Genomic DNA, 25196 nt, shown 5'->3' on the forward strand with positions numbered 1-25196 from the left:
GGCATGGCTGGTTGGGAGGCTTGCGGTGATGTCACCCCTGATGTCACCGGTCTTTAAAGGGCGGCGCCTCCATCCTCCACCAATCGGTGAGCAGCATGTTGAGCCACCTTCGTTGATGCTATTAGGCGCACCTGTGCAGACACATCTTGCAACAATCCATAACACTGATTTTTTTTTTTTTGCACAGTTATGATTGCAAAGACTTTAACTGTTTGTGCGTATGTGACGTTTGCGTGTTCTTCCTTCCTCCCACATTGCAACTCGCATGCAGACCTCATCAGGATCGGCAGTGCAGTGGATGGATGGCTGTCATCCTTCTTGGCATTTTCAAAAAGCTTTAAGGTCAGCTGCAATCTTATATTTGTCCTTATGTTGTGAGGAGAGAGAGAGAGGTGACAGAAAAGACTGTATTAAGAAGAGACAAGGGATATTGCAAGATAGAGTGAGCGAGGGTTAATACTGTAATAAAAATCCGCCAGCCCTGCCTGAGGCTGCCATGTAAACATTACTTTGCCGAAGAAACAAAAAGCGCTTGACGCAAAAAAGCGCTAAATAAAGTTGTCATCGTGAAAGTTCACTTCAAGACATCTTTTTCTGTGCTAGCAGAATAGTCCATGTATTAATATACATTGATTAAAAGTGGTTTAAAAAAAATATTTAAAAAAATAAAATAAAGGGTTATCAGGAAAATGTACAATTTATATTGTTTGGTGCAATGTACTGAATGTGTATTTTAGGCTTTGATGTGGTCTTTGTGCTGCGCTCACATTTCACCTAAAGGTGGCAGTGTTGCTTTAGCAATTCCGCTGTTGGCTGCTGAGGCTTGCAGCCACCTTCACTTGACTCTGTTTGCACACAAAAAAAAACAAAAAAAAAAACAAATACAACACATTAAATATATGAAACACAATGTCTTATAATCCTGTAAAAAAAAATATTGTATGAGTGCAGGGTTAGATAAAAAGGTACATTCAAGAATATGTTAGTCCTTCATTCTGCTTTCTCTTGCTAAGTGTGGCATTTAAAAAGAATGTGTAGTTGATTCTTTTTAGAAGAAGAATGGAGTTATTTTCACTCTCTTTTTTTTTTACATGCATATTCAGAACAAACGGGGATAGCCGGTGAAATGACATTAAACTGAATTGGAAACAATATTGAATTTTGAATATGAACAATTTGAGCCCTAACCTGAATCCTTTCCCTCAAAGTGAGTGAGGAACTAGTAAAAAATGTGGACATTTTGCTATGTGGGAATTAGGGGAATGTTGGAAATTGACCCCGATGTGAATTGAATGAGGTCAAGGTTTCGAATTTTGAATAGGAACAATACCAACCCTAAGTCCAACCCTAACCTGAAGAAATTTTGTTGGCAAAAAATGCGATGTTTTTCCTTTGTGTGAATTGGGGGAGATTGATCACAGGGTGAATTGAATGAGCTCAACATTTTGAATTTCAAATGGGAGTGAAATTTTAAATATCCCATTGGAAATGAAGGACTCGGGTTCGAGTCCAGGCTCCGGCCTTCCTGGGCGGAGTTTGCATGTTCTCCCCGTGCCCGTGTGGGTCTTCTCCGGGTACTCCGGTCTCCTCCCACATTCCAAAGACATGCATGGCAGGTTAATCGGACGCTCCGAATTCTCCCGTCGGTGTGCTTGTGAGTGTGGATGGTTGTTGGTCTCTGTGTGCCCTGCGATTGGCTGGCAACCAGTCCAGGGTGTCCCCAGGGCAAGCTGAGATAGGCGCCAGCACCCCCCGCGACCCTTGTGAGGAATAAGCGGTCAAGAAAATGGATGGCTGGATGGATCCCATTGGAAATGAGTGGAGCATTTTTGGATTTAAAAATGTTGAATTGTGGGAAAACTATGAATTTTTGAACTGAGAAAAATAATAGCCCATGAAGCGTGAAATTTTGTAACATGTTAGAGTTGGAATGGTTTGAATGGGATGAGAAATGTAGAACTAGTAGAAGGACAAAAAAAACAAAAAAAAATGTCAGAATACGAAAAAGTCAGCAATGTGTTTCAGTGCTCAGCTGCAGACTGCAGTCCGGCAGCCCAATTGGTTTTCACCGGATGCGGTTGCGGTGCGGTTGCGGTGCGGTTGCGGTGCGGTTGCGGTGCGGTTGCGGTGCGGTGCGTCTTGACTGCGTGCTCCGGACGGGTCAATTTTTTTGTCAATCCACACCGGCTCCGCACAGCTGCGGTCCGGCAGCTCCGTCGCCGCCCACTTCCTAACGTGTCTCGCGGGATCATGTGGCATTTCACAACGACAAACATACAGAAAGTCTTTGCTCAACAGAGAAGCAGAAAGAGAGGTGGACTTCTTTTGATTTAACTTTTTCTTCTTCTTCTGCTATGAGATTCCATGCAGCATCCTTTTTTTGGTTGTCCTTATAAAAAGGATGTGCCGTGTCATATATTATTTTGTGGTTTTCCACCTCCAATATAAACCTCTCCTCGTCCATGTTCGCTGGTGTCTAAACTGTGAATGAGCACATGGCCCGGCGACGCCCACGTCGCGTTTTGCTGAAAAGCTTGCGAAATAGGAGCTGGCGAGTGTTTTATTCTGAAAGGTAACCGGAAATTTATTTTAAAACTGCGTCGGTCTTCCTGTCCCGCTCGATGTGTTTTGTGCTAGCTTGCCATTTGCCGGAGGCCTACCGCTGCGGCGTCCGGCAAAAATAGAAAATAGGTCTATCCTTGCGGAAGGCCTGCGGCACGCCGCAGCTGAGACGCAGTCGACACGCAACGCACCCGCAAGCGGTGTAAACTGCACCATTCGAATGAATGGAATCTAATTGCTTGCGTCGCCGGACCGCACCGCAACCGCACCGCAACCGCACCGCAACCGCATCCGGTGTAAACCCGGGGTGAGACGCCTTTTTTGACTTTGTGGAAGTAAAATGACCAAGCTAACTTTGACTCGACAGACGCAAATAGATGTAAGATGAATATTGCAAGCGTGACAATAAAAGCTGCCAGCAACGACACATGGGGAGCCATGGGACGACGTAAGCGCTCTCTTATTGTTTGCGTGTGTCACCGCTATCCTATTTTTTGCCTTTTGTAATGTTAATCAAAGATTCGCTCTGTAGGGAAACTGACAAATTTCAGCATACGTTTGAAGAACGACATTTCAAAGCATTTGGTCAGGCCCAGCTCCAAACTCGCTTTGCTTTTGTCTCTTCCCCGCAATGTCACGCTAGCTTCCCTAATCAGCCTTCAAGCTAGCGGATCTGCCATCCCTCCCCTGCACTCCTTCAGGTTGCCAGCTCTCGCGGCCCTTACCTGTCCCCTTTCCGCTCTTTGATGTGTGCTCCGGAAAGGTGCGCACGTCGGGTGCAAGGGGAGCGAGCGTGACGCGGGCTCCAACTCCCCATTCCCTGCCTCCTTTTTTGATTAATTTGCAGGTCCAAACCAGTAGAGTTCCTCCGACACTAATTTCCGACGTTACATGACATCTTTGTGGTCGGAGGCCAGAGAAGGTCCGGGGGATGCTTGAATGCTGAATTCCTTCCTGTAATAAATCATTAGGCAGCGGAGTCCTATGTGCCTTAAAATGACTTGTACAAATGAACTTGTCTACTTTAATAAGACCTTCCATTACCTGAACATGTTCTGATTAAAAGGCTCGGAAATACGTAGGACGGAAATACGGTACAACGTTATGTCCTGATTTCCAGAGTATGGACCTACAAAAAATTAAATAAATAAGAAATATTGTTGAAGAAATGTTTGTAGTTTTTCTTTAGGGAAACTGAAACATAAACAAACCAATCGCAATTTTGCGGCTGATCACGGATAACCCGATTTTTGCATAACAAGCAGCGTATACCTTCAGCGTTCCAATCTTATTTTATCGGAAAACATTGAACAACATCGGTGAAATAATACAAATGGGTTGTTTTAACTGCACATTAATTTGTTCTCTCTTAAATAAAAATGAAAATCCTATTAGTCATCTCAGCAGAAGACGACAGTGGCTGAGTTTTTAGTTTTTCAGACCTCCGAGGTGGGCGATGAGATTGGTGGAAAAGATCGGTTTATTTTTAAAGGATCGGCCGATCACCGTCTCCCAAAATTAAGGACAGCGGCCGATCAATCGGTTATAACATATATATATATATATATATATATATATATATATATATATATATATATATATATATATATATATATATACATACATACATACATATTATATTGATGTTCATACGCACGCTTTTTACACATATTAATGAGGCCCCTGGATGTCATCAGTTAGTTGCAATACTGTTAAATACTGTGAAATATTTCCCTCCCATCACATCAAACTCATCTAGTAAACATAATATCCATCCATACATTTAATTACCCCAGCATTTGAGAAATGTGACCAAATATTATTAATAAATATTTTTACACTAAAAAAAAAACAAAAAAACATACTGCCATATCGTAAGAAAAAAATTGGCCCTTAATGCATATGTCGCAGCCAGTAAAAAGTGTTATTCTTAATAACGTGCCAAATGGATGTGAAGTGACTCTTTAAATCTCTTGTCTTGGGACAGAAATATCAACTGGGACTTCTGTTTTGCTCAAATATAGACGATAATTTTCCCGTTTTATTTAAATATTTATAACTGACAGTAGACGCCAGAATGTGACAGAGGAAGTGAGAATGTATAAATGCAGCGCTCCCTCGCTACTTCGCGATTCAGTTATTGCTGATTTACCCTATCGTGGACTTTCTTTTTTAACATTTGTAACACTATGGGCAGAGAGAAAACTGCTCACCAGCAGGCCAAAACATGGACCATGGTGAATTGTCACTGTTGCAGGAGCATAAAAAAAAAAAAAAAAAAATACAAGCACTGCCATTGACGGAAAAAGACGTCAAATGATGCATTTTTTGCTGGGCTGGCAGAGAACGTGTTCAAATCTACTCTGAATTCCCTTATTCAAGTTATTTAGCATTTTTATCAAATAGGATACAAACAATCGGCTGAAGACCCTCAAATGACCTTGACTCTCCTTTTCTTCTTTTCCACGCGCCCTATTAATACATCTGAGCAGAAATTGGTAGACAAATGGCCGTTCCTGGGAGAATGAGCAGAGTGACCCTGGGAGAAGGGTGATTGCTCAGTCTCAATTCACCCGTGGTCACTTTCAGGCGGCTTATTACACAGTAATCTCCAGAAGTTTCCTCCGACTGGGAATAGCCGTGCCAGCATTTTTTAGCAGCACACCCCCCGCCCCATAAAAGAGGGGAGGGGGCGTAGTGTGTCTGTGCAGAAACAAGGGACTGCAATTGAGAGGCATCAAATCCCGTATTCCCTGCACTGAAGCTTTCCAAACACAACTGAGCCCAGCAGGACAATAGTTGTTGTTTTTTTTTGTCAAAAGGGACAACAAACACTAAAAAAAATATATGTGTTGTGAATTTGTGATTATTGCTTCCCCGGTATAAAAATAGGGACGAAAACTCAATGAATTCAAATTTGAAACTCTTTTCACCATCGTCCATCCAGCACGAAGACGTCGATGATCACCATGATTAATAATAATAATTAGTTATTGAGCGGCATCGAAGCCTGAAATACAGACAAGAAATACCCGTGCATTTATAAACACGTTACGGTTGCATTTTTGCCCCGACTGTGCGGCATGCTCAGTGAACAAACAACCACTTCTATCGGTTTATTCGTGCATTTTCTTTTTTGCCCTTTAACATTTGATGGGTTGTTGACGACCGTCTCAAGTACATAATGGATGTTTACGTTTGCTTTGCGGTGAATCGAGAGCTACAAACAAAAAAGACGTTAGGCGCAAATATATGCCCGACTCTGATTCCTCTTTTGTTTGAATACATAGCAAGTGATAATACCAAGGCGACAACATCTGTCTGTGGTAATGAAGGCCCCGGCTCCCGATGGAAAAGTGTCAACCTTATCATTGTATCACTCTTGAGTTCCCAATGATAGAATTCTTTAGAATAGAAAACTAAATAACACACCGTCCTTCGTAGACCGCATTCATTTAGGAGCCGAACACTCCGAAGAAAGTATTTTTATTTAAGGCATAAGAAAAAGGAAGAAAATGCTGACCACTTCACTTTAGTAGCGGAATATAATTTAGTCTAAACAAGATTTGACGAGGCGCGAACAAAAGCAGAGATGTACGTATACATCAGGGCCACGACAGAATAGCATTTATGCGCAAAAAAAAGTTTAGAAATGCACAAAATAAAACGACTAGGCTAAGAATTGATTAGATCAAACTGAACTGCTTGATGGCAAGTTTGACTATAGACCCTTCCAGCTGACCTCCTGGAGGGCAAATGACTGTAGAGAGCTTAATTTTCGGCGAGCGTTTTCGTTAAAAGGTGGAAAATATGTCAAGTGTCACAAAAAAACGTCCCGAGTAGGACACTACATCACTGCGAATCATTGAAACCAGTCGTTTGGAGCCGCTAGCTACAAAAAAGTGAGTTTGTTGAAGGGCAAAGTGGAAGTGGAAGCTTAAGGTTATGTTGTTTTTTTTAGTTGAAACAGTTCGTCGATCACTACTTTCATGGTGTAAATTGTCATTCATTAAATCGTTTGCGTCCAGATATACTAGTTTTGCTGTATATCGAAGTCTTCGAGCTATTTTAGCTTGCTAGCTTAACAAACTGCACATTTACTTCACATTCCTCAGCAGAAATAAAAGGCAGGGTCTTCCATTTTCACTCAGGAAAATGCACGATATAAATACAGGATGTATACCCATCAACTCCTTCTCAATCTTCACCTCTGGGCTTTTGTTAATGTGTGGCGGTGATTTTTTCCTCTACCCGCACAAGTTTGCCATAGCATTGGTCGCCGATTGATGGACTGTTTGACCTATTTTCGAGCTCACACTGATTGTTTTGTAATTCTCTCGCAATGACGCCCTGCCCTCCACCACTAGGGGCGCACTTAAACTTGATGTCACACTGGAAGGTTCTATTTAAAAAAAAATAATAATTTGCATTTGGGAATGATTGTGCTTTAGTTATGTATCACGTCCCTGTTTGAACCTTACCCGTTTTACAAAATGTCTCCATCACATATAGTTGGACAGCCTGACTTGGCAGGACAGATCAAGTGAAGACAAAAAAAAAAAAAGATGAAAGATACCTCTATATTTTTTTGGGGGGGGGATTCTCAGTCCGACAATAGAGAGAAGGAAAGGTGCAGATCAATGTGAGTCACCTTCAACATCACTAGTAAGGTGATAAAACAGATTCTACAATGGTCCCTGTCAAACCGGCTGGCGGACCATTCTGACGAAGGCCCTCTGCCGCGCACGCCGTACGTTGACGGCTCTGATCGTGTCAGACTTTGAATATGATGACGCAAATACGTAGCATGGCTCACCAAACTTTAAAAAAAAGACATCAAGATGCAGGTTATATACCGTACTTTGACCTTTTTTTTTTTTTTTACAAAACGTATGAGCTGTTTTAACGAAAGTAAGATGCAAAAAAAAATTCTAGGAATTGACGAAATTGACGAAAGCAATGTACGATATCCTCAGACACGACATTGTAACAATATAAGTAGATAGACTTGAACATATTATGAACTTGTGTCTTGTCCTCACTCGAGTGATGTGACGTTCACAAACGAACCGAATGTTTTGAACAGCTCGTCATTGTGAACGATGGGAACCGGGTCTTCGTGGGGAGCCATTTTTTTTTTTTTTTTTTTTTTTTCTCTTCCAACCAAGCCCCCCAATATGATACTAATATTTTTCGTTTTAGTGACACTCTGTCAAATTAGGTTAATGTTACAAAGACTTTGATCATTTACGTCAGCCTTGAAATCGTTCTATTTCATCAGATTGCGTCATGTTTCATTGTAATTCGCAGCTCTAGTTAGGGCCCGAGCAGCTACCGCTGCCATCTGCTGGCCACAGTTCGTGGGTGTTTTTGATTTCACAACTCATTGACCCGGCTGCGCTGCACTTGGACGTTGCACTGACCACTGACATATTCACACAAAAAAAGTAGTTGACGTCACTTAACGTTTATGGCGGCATACATCGTGATTTTATTCAACCTTATTAACCGTTTTTGGCGGTCAAAGAGTTAAAAAGCAAACGATTCGACTGCCGTTTGAAGGACGACGCTCTCACCGTCCCCGAACCGTTGCCATTTTCCTTCCCCGTAATGAAATATATCCCAATTTACCACTTAAATTCCTCAGAGACGTGATGAAAATAAAACCGCTGCACGTACTATTGTCACTTCTTAGCGACAATGGCGAGCCGTACGAATGCAATTGACGGAGGGTCACTTTCAAGGCCTTTTTTGCAGTTATTGCCCCGGGGTCATCTGGCATGCATGAATGCCTGGAAGCACGTCAACCTAGAGGGCAAATTATTAAATTTATATGGCGGGGTTAGTCAAATCACCTTTAAAAAACATGCTTTTGCTTTTAGTGTAATGCCTCAGGTTAAGAACTTTGCTGCCTCAGAGCTACTCTGAGCAAATTAGAGGGGAAAGCCTGTCAAGAGGAAGACGTGCACAGTCAAATGTTAGAAGTAGTAAAAATAATAATAATTAAAAAAAAAGTAAAAATAAAAAAATAAACATTAATAATGATTTAGCATGCTGTCAAAATCAATTCAGAAAGGGAAAAAAAACATACTACGAATACTTTACAGATGCTTTCTTTTGATTGCTTTCTGAGACTTAACGTAGACGTCATTCTTGAAACCCAACACAGCTCGTGAACAATAAACAGCAGCACGTGTGATATCATCACCAAGTCACAGAGTGGCTGCAAGGGCTCGTTTATTGATTATATGCCGGCGCTTTGCGAACGCTCTTGCTCATCTAATGAAGGAATGGATCTAAGGTGTATTTTAAATGAGCGGCCATTAGCAAGGATTTGTTTCTGCTATTGAAGGATTTGTGAGTAGTTATGAAATGCTGTGTTTTTTTTTTTTCTCCAATCAGCTAGTGAAATACTCACTGAAAAACAAATCTTTACCTTTTATGAGGTCTCATGAGGTGCACTTTTTTGCTGCTCACATGGCCAAACCAGCATTGAGATACCCTGCAGCTCAAGTTATTATTTTGGGTGTTTATTGAAAAGAAAGGAGACGAGCCCTTTGGTTGAAAAAAAAAAATACTGTATTGATCTTTTGGAATTGTTTTCCATTCCTTTATTTGCATCCGTCTCAGTTTGTGAGTAGTTAGGAAATGCTGTTTTTTTCCTCCTTTCCAAAAAAAAAAAAAAAAAAGAGGTTCTGACTACCAATTGCAGTCCAATTGGTTTTATTAAGTAACTCTGACAGTCATAATACTTTTTTTTAAGCAAATATATAATGACAACTCAAACAAGATGCAAGATTCTTTGCAAAATAGTTCATTTGGCATAATTTAGTGTGTTCGGGTTAGTGTTTTTACTTGAAGTAGTTACTTTTTGTTGGCTAATCAGCCAGTGAAATACTCACTGAAACCAAATCTTTACCTTTATGAGGTCTCATTAGGTGCACTGTTTTTTGTTGCTCACTAAAGAGCCTTCACTGGCCTAGTTGACAATGATTGAAAGATTGGAATTCCAATTTCAGGGGAAAAGCAGAAACTCTTTAAACTTTGCAGACATACATTGGCAAAGTTTTTTGTTTTGTTTTTTCTTTTTAAATTGCAGTTGTAATGTACCAATACCCCCAATGTGGCAGTATTGCAAAGTGTTAGTACCCCAACATGGCCAAACCAGCTTTGAAGCTGCCTGCAGCTCTAGTTATTATTTTGGGTGTGTATTGAAAAGAAAGGAGACGAGCCCTTTGGTGGAAAATACTGTATGGCAATTAATAAAAGCTATTGCTAGTATATCCTTATGTTCTACATTGAAAAGACCTGTCACATCTTGGGGTCTTTTACTAATTACTTTCTGGCTACAGCATCTGCAACTATTGTTTAGCTTTTTGTTTGCTGTGTTGCTTCGATTATAGGGTGTTAATTTTGTTGATGGTTTGGTTTCTCCTTTCCACCATGGTTAAGGCTCAAGTTGTTTATTGATCTTTTGGCATTGTTTTCCATTCCTGTGGCAGTATTGCAAAGTGTCAGTACCCCAACATGGCCAAACCAGATTTGAGCTGCCTGCAGCTCTAGTTATTATTTTGGGTGTGTAAAAAAGAAAGGAGACAAGCCCTTTGGTGGAAAATACTGTACGGCAATTAATAAAAGCTATTGCTAGTATATCCTTATGTTCTACATTGTCACATCTCGGGTCTTTTATTAATTTCTTTCTGGCTACAGCATCTGCAATCATTGTTTTGCTTTTTGTTTACGGTGTTGCTTCGGTGTTTCTCCTTTCCACCATGGTTAAGACTCAAGTTGTTTATTACAATTTTATTTGTTTTAGGATAAGCGGTTTGGAAAATGGATGTACATTGATCTTTTTGGAATTGTTTTCCATTCCTTTATTTGCATCCGTCTCAGTTTATTCAATCCTTTATTGAACTTACAATATTGACTCGATATGCTTTTGGATTCTAGATACGGTTGTTTGCTAACCGTGACGCAAACAAGTTAGCAGTTTTCTTATCACGTATACTTCCATGCCTTTAACGAAGAACGTCTGCGATGCCATCGGCATCAGTTATAAGCAAGTGGCAACGTGTGTCACGTTGCCGGCGTGCACTCGGCTCTGTCTGCTGCTAACGGTGATTAAAGGGCAGCTGTCAGCGACGCGATTTTTATCTTCACCAAACAGGTGTCGAGTTGAGCTGACAGCGGCGACGCCAACCCCTCGCATGGGGATGGGCTCCACCAAGACAAATTGAATTATGTCTTTCTCCCGTTTTGTCAAAAGCGCCATATCTGTCCCAATCGATGTGGCTTTCTCCTACCCAGAGGGCGAAAAAAAGCAATGCGAGTCTTTGCAGGTATGCAATCATCGAAAAGTTCACATTTTGTTCAGAATTAATTTGATAACTTCATTATTTTTCTTGTGTACAATTAATACCTTTAAAACGTTTTCTTTTCTTGTTGCTGTCGACTGATGATGACATCACCTGTGCTGAGGAAGTAGGTAACGACCAATCACGGTTCACCTGTTTTCGGGGGTTTGGTCAGCCATGATCCCCTTGTGAGGAATAAGATTTCATCAGGAAAAAAAAAAAAAAAAAAAAGTACTGTATATTTTTTTTATCTGTTTTTATGTTTTGTAGCAATTAGCATTAGAATTAGCTAAGTTTTATCATTATTCACAAACTTGTTGAAAATACTGGGAAAAAAGAGCTTGTTGCAACATGGACCTGATTGATCTCTTATACTTTGCTGCCACCTGCTGGTCGTTTTTTTTTTTTTTTTTTTTTGTAATAACTACCATCGCTTTCAGCGACCACTTCAGGTCAGAAACTGCATCAAAGCCTTCATCTAAAAAACTCTAGCAAACAAAAACCTAAAAAATAAAAATACGTTTTTGGGAGTGAATGAGTTAAACATAGGGTAAGGCTGTGGTTTGTTATCACAAAAAAAAAAAAGATCAAGCAGGATATCACTGGTGGGAGGCGAGAACGTCGGGCTGAAAAGACGGCTACTGCAAAAAAAGCGTTGGATGAAAAGAAAGTGCATCTGCAAAGAGCAGCTAAGAGCTTCGGAAGACGAGAGGCCGAGACATCCCTGAAGCAAATTGGAGAGCGTCTGAGATGCTCGAGAGCGTGGCCCGGAAGTCACCGAGACCACATTGATCAGGGTTGATCTCCGTATGGTGTCTGCGGCTCCAGCAAGTTCCGACAAATGTGCTAAGCCAGTGGTGTCCAAACTACGGCCCGGGGGCCACTTGCGGCCCGCCATACATTTTTTGGCGGCCCGTGGCAAATACTAAAAATAATTTTTCAATGCTGTTTTAAAAAAAAAAAAAAAAAGAGGGTGGATTAAACATTTCTAGCTACGCAAAGACAACTTTGCAGCTAATAATTCAGTTTCAGAAATAAAAAATAGTTTCATCCACTTGTTGCTTGGTGTCAAGGTCCAATTTGTGAAAACACATTAAATGAATCGTTCTTAAGTGTGGTCAGTTTACGACCGATTGTTCTTGTTGTGGTTCAGAATGTCAAGTTGGGATACAGCTGCTGCTCAGTGGAGAGGCGCATCTATTATAGTGGCAGACAGGGGTCACTATTTGCCTTGTGACTGTTAGCAGTTTTCAATAACTAACTGTACATTATATCAACAATTTATAAATGCTTCATTGATTTTTATCATGTTTAACTCATTCACTGCCATTGACGGAAAAAGACGTCAAATGGTGCATTTCTTTTGCTGGTCTGGCAATGAATGTGTTCATAACTAACTTTAAAAAAATAAAATAAAATCAAAGTGGCCCTTGCAGCTTTCTATTTTTCTGTATGTGGCTCTCAGAGGAAAAAGTTTGGACACCCCTGTGCTAAGCAGTCGACCTTTATTAGCCCGCTTGCCCTATTATTTTTGCATTTCGAGTTCCGATATTATATTTGCCAATTTCCCTTTTACATCCCTGACTACTTGCCTTTTAAATGCAAGTAATTTAAGCAAGATAAGTAAGGCGCGTGTGCGTGCGCATGCACACAAAACCTTTTTCACCTCATTCATGTCAGCCTCCTTTCACTCTGGTCAGACAGAAAGCCTCCATTTCCAGGTGCAAGTTTTTTCTTCTTTACACGGGGAATTGAAAATGAGATGGAGAGTACTTCTTTTGCTTTTTTTTTTTTTTCTCCCCCCAAGTGAAGAAGGGCTTTGTCACCTGGAAACTAGCAACCCCGTGCACCTTTGCTGCTTCCCTAGATGGACTTCATATTCGGAGATGGAAAAAGTACAATTATCCATTCATCAATCCATTTTCTTAACAAGCTTATTCAAAGCACAATTTCTCATTACACACATACACACACACACACACACACACATATATATTAGGGGTGTGCCAAAAAAAAAAAGTCGATTCATAAAAGAATCGAGATTCCCTAACAATCGAATCGAATCAATATTTAATATCCAAAAATCGATTTTATTTAAATTAGAAATGAAGAAGGGGAAAAGGAAGTTGTAGCCCACATGCTGTTTTTGTGGAAAAAAGGCACTTACAATTACAAAATTAATAAATGTTTAAGCAAAAAAAAAAAAAAAAAAAAAGACACTTTAATGTCTCTATTTGTCATTTTGTCTTGCAAAGCAGATCATGACAACGTTGTGCATATCTGTAAATAATTTTGATTCGAGAATCGAAAGTCGATTCTGAATCGAATCGTAGACCCAAAAATCGTAATCGAATCGAATTGTGAGACATTCAAAGATTCCCAGCCCTATATATATATATATATATATATATATATATATATATATATATATATATATATATATATATATATATATATATACACGGGTGTAACAACCGGTTATAATCTGAAAATCTTTTTTTTTTATATAAAAGATGAAACTGCATCAAACCGAACTTAAGCAAATTGTTCCACTTCAAAATATATTAAGAATACATATTGAATCGTCTTTTATTTGGAGAGATATATCTTACAAGGAAATCACACTTTCATAGTAACTGACAAGTTCATTCAAGTGAGTCAACAAAAGAGTCATTGTGTCATACCTTCTCGAACTGATCCGTATCGAATCGAATTATTAATCGCACCGAGTCAAACCCAATTGAATTGTTCCACTTTCAAAACGAACCATCCTAGAATCGTCTCGTATTAAAAACCGGATTGTCATTTGTGGAGTTTGCTCAGCGCATAAATATACATTTTAAAAGGTGTTTGTTTACATTTTTACTTGAATTCATTTGAAGTCTGGTGAATTTCTCCATCTTGGGAATTTGAAATAATGCCTGGAAGACAGAACAAGGACAAGCAAAGGTAAACCCCGCAGGCGCCATGTTACTCCCACGCCGAAACAGCTTGCGCGTTATGAAAGAATGAAACTAATAAATATTACATAGAAGCTGATGTATTTGCTATTTTCTTTCTGAACCGTTACAAGCCGGGCTATTTCGATACGCACGCATTAAACGTGCACCCTTTTTTTTTTTTTTCAAAGTCAGCTTCATCGTGCTTTTGTGTGGAGTTGATTAATAGGTGCGATAGTAGTTAGGGCAATTCCTGACTCTTTGCATTATTGAAGGTCGACCGCACTTCACAGTCGGAATACCCCAGAGATATGCGGCGTCAGTGTCGCAGTCAGCGAGAATGTACGGAATGTGAGCGGGGGTTGGGGGGGGGGCAATGAGTGAGGCTTTATGTGGTGGAAAATGAAAGGAAAAAAAAAAAGTATTTGTAGAAAAGAATTGCTCATTTCATGCTCTGCATAAAAATCTCATCTAGCCTTTTTGGAATATGGAACCTTGTTTTTCGTCTTCTTCTTTACTCTCTTGACCGCCAAAAACGTTTAATAACGTTTAGTAAAATCGTGACGTCAACTACTTTTTTATTTGATTTTTTTATTTTTTTTTATGTGAATATATCAGTGGTCAGTGCAACGTCCTAGTGCAGCGCAGCCGGCTCAATGAGTTGTGAAATCAAAAAAACACCCACTAACTATGGCCAGCAGATGGCAGCGGTAGCTGCTCGGGCCCTAACTAGAGCTGCGAATTACAATGAAACATGACGCAATCTGATGAAATCGAACGTTTTCAAGGCTGACGTGAATGATCAAAGCCTTTGTAACATTAACTCTTTGACCGCCAAAAACGTTTAATAATGTTTAATAAAATCGCGATGTATGCCGCCATAAACGTTAAGTGACGTCAACTACTTTTTTTTTTTTTTTTTTTTTTTGGTGAATATATCAGTGGTCAGTGCAACGTCCAAGTGTAGCGCAGCCGGCTCAATGAGTTGTGAAATCAAAAAAACACCCACTAACTATGGCCAGCAGATGGCAGCGGTAGCTGCTCGGGCCCTAACTAGAGCTGCGAATTGCAATGACACATGACGCAATCTGATGAAATAGAATGTTTTCAAGGCTGACGTGAATCATCAAGGCCTTTGTAACATTAAACCTAATTTGACGGAGCGTCACTAAAAAAAAATATTCGTATCAAAGTCACTGTTGTGGAGGAAATGTATCTTTTCTTTTCAATTTTCGCTCAATGTCACTCAAATGACCTATTTTCAAATTGATGGAATAAGGTAGAAATGTACTTTTTTCTAATGACAGAATGGAATGTGATCTTTCATGTGGTACCCATGTTGTAGCATGTCGCAAAAGAAGAGAATATTCTGTTTGCTTGGAAAAATGAGTTCAAATGCTCGAAATCCACTGGCATTGGGGGTTGTTTTTTAATAATGTGTGGCAGTAAAAGAATTAAGAAGGACACAGTTGCTGTACAGAGTTTCTGTGTCATCAAACCGATGACATAATTGTAACATCGTCTCAACAGGATTATCTTTCCACGCTCTTTGACAAGTAATTACAACGTCCGATCTTGCGTGAATATGCAGACGATGTTTCTGGACTCAAATTCAATGTGAGCGTTTATTAGTCAGTCATCTGCTCTCAAAAGTTTCCGTTCACAAAAAAAAAAAAAAAAAAGCAAACCAATTTAGATATGTTTTCCTCCTTTTCACTTGTGAATACGCGTGTCGTGGAAAACCCTCACGTCAACTTCGCTAAGCCTAATCTATTGATGCCGGGTGTTTTTTTTTTGTGTTTTTTTTTTAATATTCATCTGGCATTGACGACGTGCGCGGGGAAAAAAGGCATGGAGCGCTTTGTGGATTTATCTGCGACTCCCACACAGTTCTTGGCTTCTAATTTTCTGATAACGCCTTAACACGAGTTTCCTCTGTAAAAAGACACAAGTTGAAATCCGAATGTGCAATTATAACAGAATGAAAGCTTTGAGAACACACATCTACAATATTTTTTTTTTTGTCCAACTCAATGTCAGTTTCTGTATTTGTATTCCGAGGAAATAGATGTAGTGGTTGATTCCCGAGAATGACTTTCCACCCACTGTTATGTGTGAAACTCTTTCCTGAATCACAGTGGATCAAACCTCCAAATCCTCTAAACGCAGAATGCGAGTCAGTTTTTTTTTTGCCCCGGCTCGCTCTTATCTTAGGATACAGGCTGTTCGAGCATCTAACAAAATCCAGGCAGATTAACTCGGACCAGAAGTTTGAGTCTCCTTCCAAAGCCTCAAACATTATGAAGTGTTACCAGTGAACAAAAAAAAGAAGAAAAAAAAATACTCGAGTTTCCACAATATCGTGAAGAGAACACAATAGTTGAATGATATTCTATATTCTATGCAGTTGAGGCTAAATACTATGGAGGACTAAAACTGCCAAAATTCTGTCCTAAGCGTGTCTTGGGTCTTGGACTCCGTCATTGCAAACTGCCCCCAATTCCCAAAACTGCCAAAATTCAAAATAAATAAATGACTAAATAAATAGATCAATAAATGACTAAATAAATAGATCAATAAATGACTAAATGAATAGATCAATAAATTACTAAATTAATAGATCAATAAATGACTAAATAAATAGATAATTATAAATAAAATAAATAAATTACTAAATAAGTAAATAAATTACTAAAAGTGAAAACAAAAGTGGATTTATTTCCATTTATATTTATTTTTTGAATATAATTTTCGAATTATATATTTTATATTCATTTTTATTTTCACTATTCGTCATTTATTTATATATTTAGTTAGTTAGTTATTTAATCATTTATTTATTTAGAATTTTGGCAGTTTTGATCCTCCATAATAAAAAATGCAACATCAAATTCACCGTTCAATTCAAATTCAGCCCACCCATTAGCGAGCTAGCAAGCACACTGGAGTTAACAAGCTAACTGTTGTTAGCGGCTTCCAACTTCATTTCGATTTGCATTGAAAAGTGAGGCCCAGTGGAGGTAGGTAACTTGACCAGCATATTTTTGCAAACGTACAACTTTATCTATAGTCTGTGTTTGTCTCTCTTCCCGCCAAGCAATCACAAGTAACTCCATCCAGCCCTGACTTCCTGTTTTCCATGGCCTTTCTTCCAGATGATACAATTTGACTAAAATTAATGTATGACTTAATAACAGGGGCAAAAGCAAAAGTATGTTGTTATTTTGCTTTTTTTGTTTTTTTTTGTTTTGTTCTATTGCTGTTGTGAAAGCACGAGTAATTACGGAGTTAAACTGATGTCGGTTGTCGTGAGCTGTTTAATCCTGCATGGTGCGTCTCATCTGCATCACACTGGATTATACAATACCAACGTGCTAAATGGAGATGTCATACATTATTCAAAAAGAACGCTTGACAGTTATTCCTCACTCACATACAGTAAACATGAGCCGAAGCTAACGGTTAATTTATTAATGTACGGCCGCACTCAACAATTGCAATCAAATAGTCTATTTGGAAGCAATCCATTCTTTCAAAGCGCTTCTTCCCGGACTGGGGCATTTTAATCAGTCAAAAATAATAAAAAAAATAATAATAATTAAGATGGGGGGGTGGAAATGAGTGTGATTTAAATTAAGCAACTGACACTCGAACGTTATGATAAGAGAAAACGTGAATCATTATGATTTAAAAATGCCTTCAAGCCTGCGAACCACTTTATCTTTTTGGCGTGCATATTTCCATCTCAACATTGTTTGGCGCTAATTTCTGTGGCAGGTGGTAGTTTTTTTTTTTTTTTTTTTAAGCAATATATATATATATGCCGTCCCAAAAACCTCATAAGTCACAATCTGCCCGACATTCAATTATTTTAAATATTATTATTATTATTATTATTATTATTATTATTATTATTATCTCTTTTACTGCCACACATTATTAAAAAAAACAACAACAACAACAACCTAATATACTAATATTTTTTGTTTTAGTGACGCTCCATCAAATTAGGTTTAATGTTACAAAGGCTTTGATCATTCACGTCAGCCTTGAAAACGTTCTATTTCATCAGATTGCGTCATGTTTCATTGTAATTGGCAGCTCTAGTTAGGGCCCGAGCAGCTACCGCTGCCATCTGCTGGCCATAGTTAGTTGACGCCACTTAACGTTTATGCGGGCATACATCGTGATTTTATTAAACGTTATTAAAAAAAAATTGCCGGTCAAAGAGTTATTATTATTATTATTATTATTATTATTATTATTATTATTATTATTGAGTCTGTCTGTCTGGTCCCTCACCAAATTGTTTTTTCCAATTATCCAATAAGGCTGTAATATCACAAAATATGGGAAAAGTCAAAAAGTCAAGCGCTGAGAATAATTTCTGGATGCGCTGCAATTGTCCCCGATAAATAAAAAAAACTGAAGACCGTCTTAATGATTATACAACAGCACAACCCAGATAAGGAAAAATCGTGGTGAGTGAGAAGTTGGTAGCGTAAGATGATGATGATGAATTGAATTATTTCCATAATTCATCTATAATTAGACTGGCTCCCGTCCATCCATCAGAGCGGCGAAAAGATATACGAGGTCAGCGTGATTTATTGATAAGCGGGGGGGGGTCATCTTTTTGATTGCTCTCATTTTTGTCTCAAACGCAGTGACTTCAGCGATCCCCCTGCTTATTAATGGGTGCGTCGTGCTGATGTATTTTGGTAAGTGCAATATAATGTGACTAAACAAATTGGATGTTTATTTTTAAACCTCAGTCCGGTGGCAAAAGATCCTCAGGGATTTCGTTGTGACAAATGCTTTTCCGGTAGGCAGACCAATCACAGGATGAAAGGTGGGAGCATGTTCTTTTTGTGGTACTCTTTTATTGGTATTCATTTTAACGATCGACAAAAGGGGTTACACATATCGTAAAGATGGGGAGAATAACGACTGAAATCCAAACAGAAAATACGTTTCGGTTGTTTGTGGTTACGATACTGATACTGATCGTCTAAACCAGGGGTGTCCAAACTTTTTCCTCTGAGGGCCACATCCAGAAATTTAGAAAGCTGCAAGGGCCACTTTGATTTTTTATTTTTATTTTAGTTTTTTGTTAACACATTCATTGCCAGACCAGCAAAAAATGCATCATTTGACGTCTTTTTCCGTCAATGGCAGTGAATGAGTGAAACATGGTAAAAATCAATGAAGCAATTATAAATTGTTATCATGTACAGTTACTGATTGAAAACTGTTAATAGTGACCCCTGTGTGCCACTATAATAGATAAGACTCTCCATTGAGCAGCAGCTGATCCCAACTTGACATTCTGAACCACAAGAACAATCGGTCGTCAACTGACCACACTTAACCATTCATGTGATGTTTTCACATGTTTTTTTTCCATTAATAATTAACCATTAATGAATGTGATGTTTTCACAAATTGGACGTTTGACACTAAGAAACAAGTGGATGAAATTATTTTCACTTCTGGAACTGAATTATTAGATGCAAATTTGACTAGCTGTAAATGTTTAATCCACCCTCTTTTTTTTTTTTTTTTTTTTTTTAAATAGCATTGAAAAATTAGTTTTAGCATTTGCAGCGGGCCGGCAAAAAAAAATGTATGGCGGGCCGCAAACGGCCCCCGGGGCCGTAGTTTGGACACCCCCGATCTAAACGATTTCAGTTCAGACCTGTTCCTGATCGTCTTCGAGAAAGCGCAATTTTCCGAGTGCTTAATAATAATGAGGGTTGCGGTTTATTGCACGTTAAGATTGATGGCTGTACGGATTTTTCATCTCCTCTTGCAGCTCGTAGAGTAATAGATTGGTTCAAGGTAATGTGGACCTCAGCCTCATCCAGCGTTAGCTGCTCTCGACTTGGCACAGATAATGGATAGCTCGTTCCGTCCATCCATCCATCCATTTTCTGGACCACTTATCATTTGCAAGCGTCAAAGACCAACCGCATAGCTTTAGCCTTAAATGATATGAGTGAGATTGCGGCTCATTCTGCGGTGATCACATCAGTCACAAGACTGACAGACAGCCATGTACCCCTTCGACGACGTCATTCATTCATAAAGTGCAAATTATAAAATATATTTTCAGAGGTTGCCGTGGGCGTACAGTATGCATCTGGCACGTAAGAATGATCGTAAAATGCCTCCCCGCCATTGCCGATCAGGCCGGGTTACGTTATGTGTCCTAAACCAACATAGAAAAATGTCCCCTTCCCTCTCTCTCTCTCTCTCTCTTTTTTAAATGTAATGTAATGCCTATTTTTGATGTAAATATTCTGCAAATATGTATATTTATTTTCATATTGAAGTACTTGGATTCAGACTTGCCTCAAAGTTTTCAAACATTATTATTTTTTTTTTGTAATTCTCAAGTTAATTCTAATTCAACCAGACGAGTCAACAATTTGTACTTAGAATTGTATCACACATCTCGAGGTCAGTCTTATTAACCGATTCTATGTCCATCCATCCATCTTCTTGCCCGCTTATTCCTCACAAGGGTCGCAGGGGGTGCTGGCGCCTATCTCAGCTGGCTCTGGGGACACCCCGGAACTGGTTGCCAGCCAATCGCAGGGCAACCGATTCTACGTCTCGATCTAAAAATCATAAAAATGACATTTTAGGAAGCTTTGATGTTCCAGATTTGGACTGACTGACGGTGACTGATTGTATAATACAGTATTTGATATTTCTGCTGCAATTCAGTTATGTTGAAGATATGAAGGCTATACGTGGTATCGGTTGTATAATTTTGTTATTTAAATGTTAGTTCAATCTTCTTAGGTGGGGTCTTTGATAATGGGGTTCTACCTCACCTTCAGGTGTTTGTATTTATTTATTTATTTATTTATTTATTTATTTATTTATATTTTTTTAAAGATTGTGCAAATAAACAATCAAACTATGAGAGTGACCCTTTTCTCGCATCACCCAAGCAAGGACAGACATGAGAGAAGATGTGTGAACATGTATTTTGTGTATTGCCTTAAAGATTCCACGTAGAAATATTGATCGTTTTTTGCTCACCAAACAAAGCAAAAAGTCTCTGACTGTCGTATTGCGAGACATGTTCAGGCGGCACTTGGAAAACAAATCATGTTGGTTCTTCAAAAACAGACTTTCACATGATCATGATCGCCTTAGGTTTTTTATTTTTTTTTCAAATGGCGCCATATTAATATTTCACAACATAGCCATTTAAGTACAACAAAGTTCAAGCCATCTGCGGTGTCAACATTGCTGGCACCGGGCACGGAGACGAACCACAACTGATTTGCAATTCTAATGAGCGCTTCCCTTTGCCTACAAAGACTTTCAACGATATACAATCTCGTATTGAAAACATCCAATTGGAGATATTAATTGAAATGAAAGCTTTAAAAAGAAAACGTGAACCTGAGCACAACTGCAGCCTCTTCTGAATATCAACACATAGACATGAAATATTAGCTCCTCGCGTACGCTCACATTCTAGTGGGCAGATTTAATTGGCCTTTACCGCCGCACCGTTGCGCCGCATAACGAGGCCGTCTTTTTCATCCGCGTGCGCTGTATTCTTTTTCAGAACGTCTCAAATGATTCGGGGTATTTAAAATAACAATTTGGTATTCATGGTTTTGTACAGGAGAATAAATGTACAGTTTGTATAGCACATGCACGCTCTGTCTGGATAAATAAGGACTCATTTGCATTTTTGTAACAGGTGAGACATGTTTCTCCTTAACTCATTCACGCCCAAAAACGTATTTATACGGGGTTTTTTTTTAGATTTTTGTTTGCTAGAGTTTTTGTATGAAGGATTTGATGCAGTTTCTGACCTGAAGTGGTCGCTTAAAGCGATGGTAGTTATTACAAAAAAAAATTAAAAAAACGGCCAGCAGGTGGCAGCAAAGTATAAGAGATCAATCAGGTCCATGTTGCAACAAGCTCTTTTTCCCAGTATTTTCAACAGGTTTGCGAATAATGATGAAACTTAGCTAATTCTAATGCTAATTGCTACAAAATATAAAAACAGATAAGAAATATACCGTACTGGTTTTTTTTTGGGTTTTTTTGGATGAAAGGAGAGACACATTATTCTTTTGGCAGGTTCCATGTTTGTATAGCAATAGAGCATGAAAATGGCTGGGAGTGAATGAGTTAATGTATGTCATTAATCTCGAGTGTCAGTTCCAACTGATTGATCACGTTTTGAATTCATGTAATATTTGATTACTTTTTGCTGCATGCTGGCGATTAGAGAAATGATCAGACCTTAGAAGTTGTAGTTATATGACTATATTTTATCTGTAAATATTGATGGTCATTTCTGTAAGGCACCGTTGTTATTTTTGTCGACATCAGCTTTTCCTTGATGGTAGCAAGGATGTTACCTGTACATTCATATTTCCTTTCAGTCGCGCTATATGCAATTTTATTTGTCCATTTGGCAACATGGCCACTCAGGTAGACCGTGGGTTGAGGTTGTGAGATAATCATTTTACACCAAACACCATTCCTCAATCATTAGCATACTGCAAATCAGCATCGTCATCAAATTTAGAATGTTGCACGTGTGCAAGTTCATAATGAATTAATTACATAACGATATATCTTGGGAAATTTGGTTTTATCTCTTCCCAGCCAATTGCATTTTACGACACTTCAATGACGACAGTTAAGTCCCCCTGTGGCCCAGTGAGCACTGCGGCGGAGCTTAGATCGGTAAACGGGAGGCGAGGGTTTGAATACCGCCTTAAGACTGTTGGTTGTAAACCCACTAAATTCATTTTCAATGGCATATTCCTAATCATTCAGCTAGATATCCTTCAACCGCATTTCAAAACACTTCAAGCAAGTCCTCTGTGGCTGAGTTGGTACTACGGTGGAGCTTTGACCAGTAAACAGGAGGCCATGGTTCAAATCCCACCTGAGACAGATTGCAGTTCAAGTTTTCTTTGTATTCATTCATCATTCAACTACAATTGTTTGTCATTTTCACATATTACGTCTTTCATAAGCATTCCGCGTCTGTTCAAATCGTAGCATTCCGAGTTCAGCATTCCCGCGCAATTTCTCCAACAATTGCACTTTGTCTAGTTCGTTTTGTTGTTATATTTCCATGGGCTAGAAGTTTTTATACCCATATCTCCTGCAATTCTGACTTTACTACTGCATTAGCATCGGTTAGTGAAAGAGAGTTGGCCACATTCGTTCTTTCGTAGAAAATCGGATAGAACTATCATAATAATTAAGCCTTTAAAGTGTTAGTCTCAATGAGGTACTCTTGTTGATGACCCTAACTTTGTCGCATCTCTGATAATCTCTATTTCTTTAGGGGGGGGGGTTTCTTCCAGGTCTTCTTAACTTCAATCACCTGATTTGTACACAAAGACGCCTTTGGTCTCCAGCAAGGTTAAAACCTTTTTTTTTTTGTCCAGACCGCAGTAGCCATCTGTCCTCCACTCATCATTGATAGCAAAGCTGCCCTTTTAATTAGCTCCTCTCTGCTTAAAAATTACAAGAACATATAATCTGCCATTACGCTACATCGGTGTTTTGTATTTCCGTAATATTTGTTCAGACTCGTACGTATGAGCGTTTTTTTTTTTGTCTTTTGATAAACAAACCACAATTCCGATTAATTTGGGATGGTGCGTCATACATAAAATAGAATACAATGATTGGGAAATCCTTTTCAAATCTATATTTAATCTGCAACAAAGTTACCTTTGTAATCAATGTTGCCTTCACAGACGTGCAAGTCACCCATGCCGTGGGCCTTTAACACCCCTTTTATCAACGGTGTGCTGATAGCAACGGACACAATGTCCACGAATTCCAAAAACAATTTGAAATGTGCACTCGTCAGACCACATCACACATCTCAACAACATTGCATCAGTCCATGAAGAGTTTCAACTTGCAGCCGTAGATATAATACGGAAAAAAAAAAATCACCAGTGATGAGAGAGAATATAGCTTATCTCGAGATGAAAAAGTGGCAATCGGGTAAAGCATCTTGTTGGAGGATCGGTAAAACCAATTACCCATCAGATTTTTCTTTTTAAACCCATTTTCTTTCTTTTTTATTGGCTGTATTAAAAAATAAAAATAAAAAGCGGGGTAGCAGCTGGGGTGGCAAATATTTTCTTTGGTTGGCAGCCGCCATGGCAGTAAATCCACCCACATTTATTTTATGAAGTCATCATGTGATAGGATCCCCTAGAGAATCGTCTCACCCCCCCAATGTCATATCAAACACTCTTGTCAAAGCAACACACCTCCAAAAAAGGAATCTCACCACGTTATATCACACGGTAGACTGGAAATAAACCGTACTTCCCACTTTTGGTTTTCTTCTTCTTTCTTTTGAACGTTAGCCGCTAGTTTTTGTCAACACGGTGTTGGATTTTGGGCTAAGAATTAATCATCGTATTTATGTCAGCGGGGGGAAGGCGCGACAAACATTCTTATTATTATTCTGCGTGACTGACACCTTGCAGCTGTCAACAAACATTTAACGATCGGAACAAATCTTGAAAAAAATATCAAATGCAAAGAAAGTAGTAGTTTACTTGCAATAAGAAAATAACATCTGTTATCTTTTCAGAAGGGTAGTTGGCAGGACTCGGCAGCAAGGAAACAAGAAAGAGGTACAAAAAAAGAAAATAATAATAATCATAATGATGAAATATCAATGAGATGATGAAAAAGTAATCAGAAGTGCCACAGAGGCGCACAGAGCTCAAAAGATTTAAGTGCCGGCGTTCCGAAATCAATATGTCTGATCCAATGTGGGGCAATTTACACACCGCTCATCACTCATCACTCCATATCGAAAAAGCCCACGGGCATATTTTTTTCCCCGTCTGGGAGAAACCATTCTTGCTGTTTAACAATAAGCCAGCACGAGAGTATCACTGCCATTAGTGCACTCAATCATCTGTCGGCAACTGTGCGACCGTCGCAGGGATAGGGATGAGAAAACGATACACGTTTGCTTGCACACCTTGTGGATTATTTTCAATCATTATGGTGATTTTGTAACTGCCGGTCAGAATTTTTTATTTCAGAATTATTATTTCAACTTTTAAACCACAAAGATCGGTTGAAACAGTAAAAACGCGGGCAGACCGTGTTATGGGAGCATTAAAGACATACACATCCAAAAATGCCAGATGATAATAATGGACACCAGGAAATTGGGGTACCGTATTATGCACAGGTACAGAGGAAAAAAAATTGGGGGGTTGTATTATAGATGGGTGCGTATTATACGTGGATTTTTACGATTTTGAGTTTGAGTTCAAGAAAAATAACGAAACAAACTAAA

The 25196-nt window shown here is 39.0% G+C and overlaps 1 long non-coding RNA gene across 1 annotated transcript in view; it reads right to left on the minus strand.

The window, feature by feature from the left end:
• Window positions 1-248: 248 nt before the first annotated feature.
• LOC144027506 (uncharacterized) overlaps window positions 249-25196 on the minus strand; it is a 37812-nt gene continuing 12864 nt past the window's right edge. Inside the window, exons 2-3 of the long non-coding RNA XR_013285475.1 lie at window positions 768-845; window positions 249-366 (exon numbers count right to left, since the gene is read on the minus strand). This is a non-coding gene — a long non-coding RNA (uncharacterized LOC144027506). The remainder of the gene's footprint in view (window positions 367-767; window positions 846-25196) is intronic.

This window comes from Festucalex cinctus, chromosome 10 (genome assembly GCF_051991245.1).
Source record: "Festucalex cinctus isolate MCC-2025b chromosome 10, RoL_Fcin_1.0, whole genome shotgun sequence".
Classification (NCBI taxonomy): Eukaryota; Metazoa; Chordata; class Actinopteri; order Syngnathiformes; family Syngnathidae; genus Festucalex; species Festucalex cinctus.